The sequence below is a fragment of the Mirounga leonina genome, unplaced genomic scaffold, assembly GCF_011800145.1.
Source record: "Mirounga leonina isolate KUSES-001 unplaced genomic scaffold, KU_Mleo_1.0 Mir_353, whole genome shotgun sequence".
Classification (NCBI taxonomy): domain Eukaryota; kingdom Metazoa; phylum Chordata; class Mammalia; order Carnivora; family Phocidae; genus Mirounga; species Mirounga leonina.
The window spans coordinates 1669040-1677034 of NW_023270699.1; the positions used below are offsets into that span (position 1 = coordinate 1669040).

The window sequence follows — 7995 nt, forward strand, 5'->3', positions numbered from 1 at the left end:
CCACTGCTGATGCAAAATGAACAAAACTTTTAAAAAATTTTAAAGGGAAAAGAAAAGAGTTTTACTGGGGCCCAAGTGAGGACAGCTGCCCAGGCTCCACAGTGCTCACAAGGAAGACTGTGCTCAGGGAAGGAGCGTTTGGTGCAGAGTTGTGTATGTTTTTACAGAGAGTTACCAATCACCATGACAAAGTGCATTCCAGAAAACTACAGACTTCATCTTATGTTCTTAGTATGTGCGAGGCTATATAAGTTTAATCTTATGGGAGCCAAGGAGGTTTTTTTTGTTTTTCTTCTCTTTATGCTTAGAATGCTCCTTTTTGGTTGTGTTTGTTTTTTTTTTTTTTTAGATTTTATTTATTTATTTGACAGAGAGCGCGTGCACAGGCAGGGGGAGTGGCAGAAGAAGAGGGAGAAGCAGGGTTCCCGTCGAGCAGGGAGCTCAATGCAGGGCTCGATCCCAGGACCCTGAGATCATGACCTGAGCCGAAGGCAGGCGCCCAACCGACTGAGCCACCCAGGCGCCCCTGGTTATTATTATTATTATTTTTTAACAAAGCAGATGTACCATATGTGCTCAGGGCAGAAATAGAGCCCATGCTTTGAGATTTTGCTGAGTCATTTTGACCTTGGGTAAATGTTAAGGTACAGCTTCCCTGGGAGCCCAGAAGCAGGGCCCACATGCATGAAAAGGTGAACATCTCCTTAATTTTCCCACCCTTCCTCCATCATCCCTCCCCACCCCTTATTATTTGGCAGCAAATCCAGAGCATCATATCAAGTCATCTGTAGATATTTCAATGTATAACTCTTAAAGCTGACAACTCTTTAATATAATCACAAAATCTTTATCACACCTAAAAAAATTAACAGTAATTTCTTTTTTTTATTTTATTTTTTTTATTTTTATTTTTATTTTTTATTTATTTATTTGAGACAGAGAGAATGAGAGACAGAGAGCATGAGAGGGAGGAGGGTCAGAGGGAGAAGCAGACTCCCTGCCGAGCAGGGAGCCCGATGCAGGACTCGATCCCGGGACTCCAGGATCATGACCTGAGCTGAAGGCAGTCGCTTAACCAACTGAGCCACCCAGGCGCCCCTCTTTTTTTTTTTTTTTTTAAGATTTATTTATTTATTTGAGAGAGAGAGAGTGAGCACAGGGGGTGGTGGGACAGAGGGAGAGAGAATCTCAAGCAGACTCTGTGCTGAGCGCAGAGCCCAACGGGGGGCTCGACCCCAGGACTCTGAGATCACGACCTGAGCTGAGACCAAGAGTTGGAGGCTTAACCAACTGAGCCCGTCAGGTGCCCCAATGGTAGTTTCTTAATATCACCCAGTCCATGTGTTGTGATTGTTTGATTTTCTCCTAGATCTCTAATCTATGGGTTCCTGGGACATGTCTTCTTCCTCTCCCTCTGTCCCTTGCTGGTTGTTGTTACTCTTTTGGGGTTTTGTTGGTTGCATCCCTGTGGTGTCATTTAACACATCCCTCTATCCTCTGTTCTTCCTATAACCTGGTAGTTAGATCTAAAGTCTTGGTCGAATTGGGTTCAGTAGCAACAATTGTTATGTTTATTTTAATAGTATCTAAATTTGTACTGCTCTTTCACCCAGACTGCTCCATAAAAGGCATGTGCCCAGTATGGGGTATCTGTCTCCGTGGTGTGGTGGCTGGTGATAGCCATTGCTTTATCTAGTGAGCCAGCAGTTGGTGTGATATGGGGACATTCTCAGTCTACCCTTCTTTGTTATTCCCTGGAATCATTCTATAAAGAGCAGATTCCCTTGATAGAGAACATTTAATTGGAACTTACCTGTCTCTTTATTTTTAAAACCCAATGCAATAATTTGTTTATTCAAAGAGGGAGACTGTAACTCACTCCTAGGTGCTGTGATTCCTGAAATTCTGGAATATTCTAGAACATTTGAAATCATTCCTGGGTCGCCTGGGTGGCTCAGTCAGTTAAGCATCAGGCTCTTGGTTTCAGCTCAGGTCATGAGCTCAGGGGTCGTGGGATCAAGCCCCAAGTCAGGCTCTGTGCTCAGTGGGAGTCTGCTTGGGATTCTCTCTCTCCCTCTCCCTCTGCCCCTCCCCCCATTCATGCTCTGTCTGTCTCTCCCTCTCTCATAAATAAATAAAAGCTTTAGATAAAAAAAAATCATTCCTGATATTGTATGTTTTTAACTTGTAATCCTTTCTTATTTGTTCCATTTCTCTTGCCTTTTTTAAAACAAGAATTGTCATATTTTTTTTAGATGTATACATCCTATTTGTATCCTTAAGAAGGCTTTTTGATTGTTCTTACATATAATATTAAATACTTCCTATCAAAATGTCCACTGATGAGTATCAGAAACAACAACATGCTCCCCTGATCTCCTGTTCCAGGGATTTTTGTTTCAGATTCTTAGTATTTTTATCTCTGTTTTTAAAACCTGTAGTTACTTAGGCTTCCTCACTTCTGCTTATTCCCTTGCTCACCTTTGTGTCACCCACCCTCATGTCCCTGTTGGATCTATTTTTCTGTCTGTCTGCCTATTTCTGGAGAGCATCTTTCACACAGAGTGTAGGGAGCTAGGTGTCTGCGTCCTGGTTCATCTGGAGATGTCTGGTTTTGTTTCTTTGTGGACCTAATCAATCCATGTCTCCTCTCCTCCGTCTTCATCCCCCACCCGAATCCCCCCCACCTCGTGGTATTTTCTTGCTATCTGTTCTGTCCTGCCAGAGCATCGGAAGCCTCCCGAGGGCATGCATCGGCCTGTTCTGTCCCCTCTTCGGGATCTGGAGCCTCTCCCGTCACTGGGTGTCTGCTCCTCTCTGTCCACGGGTCTCTGCTCCCAGGCTCTGCTGGCCAGATGGGTGTGGGCATCGTGCATCTGCATCCATCTTGCGTCTTCCTGCCTCTGTGCTGGGGCCGATCCTGCCTGTTCACCAGCTCACGGTGTCATTCTGCTTTTTATTTCCATGACCAAAATCTTCACTGGGTGCAGTCTGCAGGCTGGGCGCCTGTCCCAGGGTGCAAGTCCGTGGTCCTCCGTCCCTGCAGGGCACGGCCACCTCCTCACACAGGGGTGAGTCCTTGTTGCCACCAGCGTACCTGGTCCGCCATACTCATCCCTCCTTTCGTGCTGCTCTGCTCCTCACCGGGAGGTGTGTAAGGAAAGGCAAGTCCCTCGTGTGCTTGTGGGGTCTCCCTCGGGTACCCCCGGGCGGGGAGCCCGGGCAGCGCGCAGGGCTGGCGTCTGACGGGCCACCCGTGGTGCAATCAGCCACATGTAAGTACTTCCTCCAAAGCAGCTTGGAACAGGAAGCGCCGTGCCCTCAGCATCGGGGCTCACTGGCCCATCGGCTCGCCTGGGCAGCAGCTCCACCGGATACCAACGGAGCTGCCGCCCCCTCCCTGCCCGGCCAGGACACCCACCGAGGTCGCCAGGGCATCAGCGGGGTGAGTGGACAGGGGCTCCTCTGGGTCCAGGCTTGTTTTCTAGCGGGAACAGGTGGGCCCTGCGGCTCTTCACCCGGGAGTGGCCCAGCCCTGGAGAGGGCCCGGCAGCCCTGGTCCCCGTTACCCGCCCTGGGCTTGTCCGCTCCAGGCCCCCTTTGACCAAGATCCAGCAAGGGGGAGTGCAGTGCCCACCGCGGGCAGGGCCACGCAGAGCAGTGTGAGTGTCTGCAACGGGGGGCAGGACCCAGCGTGGCAGGAGGACGGGGCATGGGCTCAGGCCTTGGCCACGGGGTCTAGGGTCTCTGGACAAGCCCCAGACACTTACTGAGCCCCCGACGTGGGGGCCGTGAGGCCCTGCAGAGCCCGCAGGAGGCCGGGGGGCAGGCAAGACCCTCCCGGAGGGGCCAGAGTGCGTGGAGCCAGGGCCATACGGGGAGTCTGGGGGCCCCAGCCCGCCTTCCTCTTCCTGTTTGAGACCCCGTCCTCTCCATGCTCTCCAAGGTTGGCTGTGGTGGTCTGTCCTCCCACAGAGTGTGTGTGCGTGAGTGTGTGTGCAGGTGTGAGAAGATGCACGTACGGTGTGTAAGCGTGTGATGTGAGACTGTGTGTGAGCATGTGTGCACGGAGCTGTAAGCGTGTTCACTGAAGTATCTGAGTAGGTGAGGTGCGCAGCTGAGCGTTCTGTGTGAGCTTTGTGTAGGTGTGCAGGTGTGTGTGCGCGTGCATTCTGCTGCTGCTGGGTCCACCTCCCAGACTCTCAGAGGGTCGGCAGGCCTAATGCTGTGAAGGTGTCACGTGACAGCTGGGTTTTAGGGGACAGATGTTAGGTACGTGACTAAACGTCCCACAGCCAGTCTCCTGGGAGTGGGGGGTCAGGACCCCGGGGTCCCCCTGGATTCCAGCCAACACTGCACACCCCGCCCCGTCCCCTGGTCTCACGTCCTCCTGGCGCCCTGTCCTCTTCCCCCGACCCAGGGCTGGGATCCTGCCCTGCTGTCCCCAGCTGGGCTCTCCACACCTGCTGGAGGTGGAGGGCACCTGGGACCCCGAGTGGACGAGGAGGAGGGGCAGCCAGGGGTGAGGGTGGAGCTCGCCCCGTGGTCCTCGCGGAAGGTTCTGGTGTCAGTGGCCGAGCCCTCGCTCAGTTCCGCATCCTGTGCAGGCACAGGGCTTCCCTCTGTGGACGCCTGCCGTCCAGGTAACCGCGGGCTGGGCTGGCTGCGAGTGGCCCAGGCAGGGCTCCTGTGAGGGTGGGGGACCATCTCTGCCCGGTGTCGCTGCAATGGGGCTCACGCCTGCTTCTCCGCAGAGCCGGTAGGTGGATCCCTGAGCGAGGAGCAGAGGCGCCTGTGTGCAAGCATGGGGAGGGGGCTCAGCATGGCCGCTGGGCTTCGCCCTGGGAAGGGAGTCCGTGAGGCCATCTCCCGAAGGCTCGGCCTTGGGCCCTCACGAAATCTGGGTGCAACACAGGGGCGCAGGCCCAGGGCAAATACGGGCATTGCCTAGAGATTTCGTGAGGGACGGAGCGCTGAGACCAGCAAGGACCTTGCAGACTGTCCTGCGGAGGGCGCTGCCCGCTCTCTGGGGATGGGAGGGACCTGTCTGCACCCGGGAGGAAGGCCTCCCCCTGCAACAGGGGGCGACCCATAGCTCAAACTCCCCCTGACTCTGTAATCAAATACGTGATTGCCCCCTTCCCTGGGGGGTCGGGCAGCCAGCAGACCCTGGCTTCCACGGGAGCCCCTGGCGCGGGTCCCCCGCTCAGCACAGACATCCCCGGGCCACCGCCCAGGCAGAAACGTAGGCCCCTGGGGGACATTCGCTTTTACTTTTTTCCAGGAAACCTGAGTTGCCCTAACAGGCGCTCCCACACTTTCTCTGCTGGGGGGCCCCCTGGGAGGGCCTCCCAAGTGGGAGAAATATTTTCCAGCCGGACAGCTGGGCAGGCGGCCGCGTCGGCTGCGTAGATGGAGCGGGCAGCCAGCCAGAGACGCCGCACCAGCCGCTGTGACGACCCTCCCGTCCTGCCCCCTGCCGGGGCATCTGCCTCTGTTCCAGACTTCTAACACCTCCCTGCCACGCAATGACCCCTGCCCTTTTGCATTACAGTTACTACATGTCCTCTGTTTTATGCAGATTCGTTCTTTTAGAGTCCATCTGTCTTGACATTTTCTTCCTTAGTTTTTACGCTCAGTTTTCCCGATTTGGAGATACACATTCTTCTGGCTCTTTCATCATCCTGTTTCCCCACACGGAGTCTACGTGGGCCTCCGGTGTGAAGGGGCCCCTTCCTGGGGAACCCCCACTTCTGCTCGTCCCCTTTGAAGGCTGGGGCGCAGCCCACTCACGGTCTCTGACTCAGCCACGGCCACGCTGCCCGGCCCCCCACGGTCGCACAGCCGCCCTCTAGGCGGCTTTTCCCAAAGCTGCTTGACCATCCTCAGACCAACTCTGTTGCCTTTTTCAAGGGAACAGGTTCTGATGTGTTTGTCGATTTTAGCTTTTTTGTTTGTTTTCCAACTCACGATGGGCACCCTTCTCTGCGTGTTTCCTGCCTCCCTCACCAAAGCTTTCCTGCTCTTTCCGCCACTTCTGAATCTGTGTGCCGTCCGGTCCCCTCTGTCCTTGTCCACGGCCAGGGCCCACAGGGCATCGGCTTCACGTCCCCATCGCGGACACATGCTTTTCCCTGCAAATACAATGTTGACTCCTCTTTGGCTCACGAGATATTCCTTTTCTAATGAATACGTGGGAGAATCTCATTGTGTTCCCTGCGGTCACAAACTGTGGTCTGCTCTCAGACTCCACACCGTGGACAGGTCCCTCAAACACTTGTGGGGCTGGGTTCAGAGGACACGCAGTTCTCGCCTCCTCCGGCCTCTGCCCCTTCTGTCCCCTGGGTCTGTCCGGAGCCTCCGAGCTCTGAGCGCGCTGGTTCCAGCCTCCCTGCGGCATGCAGCTTCTGTCCAATTCTGGGTGTTTTTGTAGGAACCAGAAGCTCCACATTTTGTCTTCTGGTTTAAAAAGGCTGATGCCTAGTTCAGATCCATTGTAGACATTGGCTTTTTTTTTTTTTTCCATGAAAATGCTTTGAGTCCTGCAGCTACTGGAGTGAGTACAGAAGGGGTCCCCTGCCTCCCATCTTTTTCCTTTCTTTTTCAATTTCAGAGGTTCTGAAATTCAGTGATTAACCACTTGCATACAACACCCAGTGCTCATCACATCACATGCCCTCCTTCGTGCCCATCACCCACTTACCCCAACCCCCCACCTGCCTCCCTGCTCTGCCCCCAATCTTTGAACTTTGCCACCTGCGCCTCCCCCACCCCGCCCCTGTCACCCGATTTGGGGCGTGCCTCTTGTAAGCCTCGGTGGGTGGATTGGTTCTTTGACCCCACCAGCCTGCAGGTGCAATGAGCCCTTGGGATCGAGAGTGGCCTGGTCTGAGGGTTTGCACTTTTGCAAAACCTTCTTCTTTTGATGTGATGTGAGCTGATGGCCAAGAAAGAATTCTTGAGACGTTTTCCATGCAAAAAGGTGTGTTTATGAAAGCACGGGGATGGGACCGTAGGCAGAAGAGCCGCACTGGGATTGTGAGGAGCTGTTGGTTATAAACTTTTACAGTGGGGGCGTAGAGATAAAGGAAGTTTCTAAAGGGATTTTCATAAAAGACTTAGAGGATCCTGGAGGTCAGGCTATTGGAAGCTGGGGCTGCTTCTTGTCTCCAGCAAAGCATGAGCATCCATGTAGTTGTGAGTTCCTGTCTCAGCTGTTTGTCCCTGTTTGTCCCCCGGCTGCCTGCCAGGTAGTAAGATTTCATTTTATCTGCATTTCTTTTGTCTTTGTTCCCTTCCTTGTCTTTGACAGGAAGCCTGATCTGACATCAGCTTGCTGTCCTGACTCAGATGCTGTGCCCTCCCTCTGCCTACTGCCCCATGTGTTTTCTAATGTTTCCGCTTTTTCTTGTCTTTTACCAAATATGGGGTGTGTGTGTGTGAGATTTGGAAGGAATGTGTTACATTGTTCTTCTAAGACTCCCTCCGCTCAGAGAACCTGGCTGCTCAGAGCTTTCTCCTTCTGCAGGTGACCCTGGTTCACTGCATTCATTTGGGGGCGCTTGGGGCTGGGGCGGGGAGAGCGCCAGGCCCGGGTTGCGGGGGTCTCCAGGAAGCCACCCTGTGGGGGACTCCCAGACCCACGACTTCCCGCAGTTGCCCTCAGGTTGCACTAGCATCCCCTTGGCGGGCAGGGGTGTGCGAGGGTGACTGTCGCAAAGTCCTCATAGCCGATGGCCTTGGGTTTCTCAAGCACCTTGGCCTGTGAGGGGTCCGCCCTTCTCTCGGGGGAAGTGAGGCCGAAGGGCCCGTGGTGGAGCGGGGTACCATCCCTCAGGTGGCAGGGCGGCGGAGAGTGCCCGAGCCCCACAGGCTGGGCCAGGGACCAGCCGAACCCTGGAGCTTGCGCTCCTTCCCTTCCTCCCTTTCCTCCTCCTCCTCCTCCCCTTCCTCCTCCTCCTCCTCCCTTTCCTCCTCCTCCCCTTCCCCCTCGCC

The 7995-nt window shown here is 54.4% G+C and overlaps 1 protein-coding gene across 2 annotated transcripts in view; it reads left to right on the forward strand.

Moving 5' to 3' along the window:
* Positions 1-3310: 3310 nt before the first annotated feature.
* ITGB2 (integrin subunit beta 2) overlaps positions 3311-7995 on the forward strand; it is a 23688-nt gene continuing 19003 nt past the window's right edge. Inside the window, exon 1 of one of the 2 annotated variants that reach the window (XM_035030043.1) lies at positions 3311-3445. The gene's annotated coding sequence lies outside the window, so the exon portion shown is untranslated. Of the gene's footprint in view, positions 3446-7457; positions 7529-7995 lie in introns of those variants that run through there. The other variant, XM_035030042.1, reaches the window with a different exon arrangement.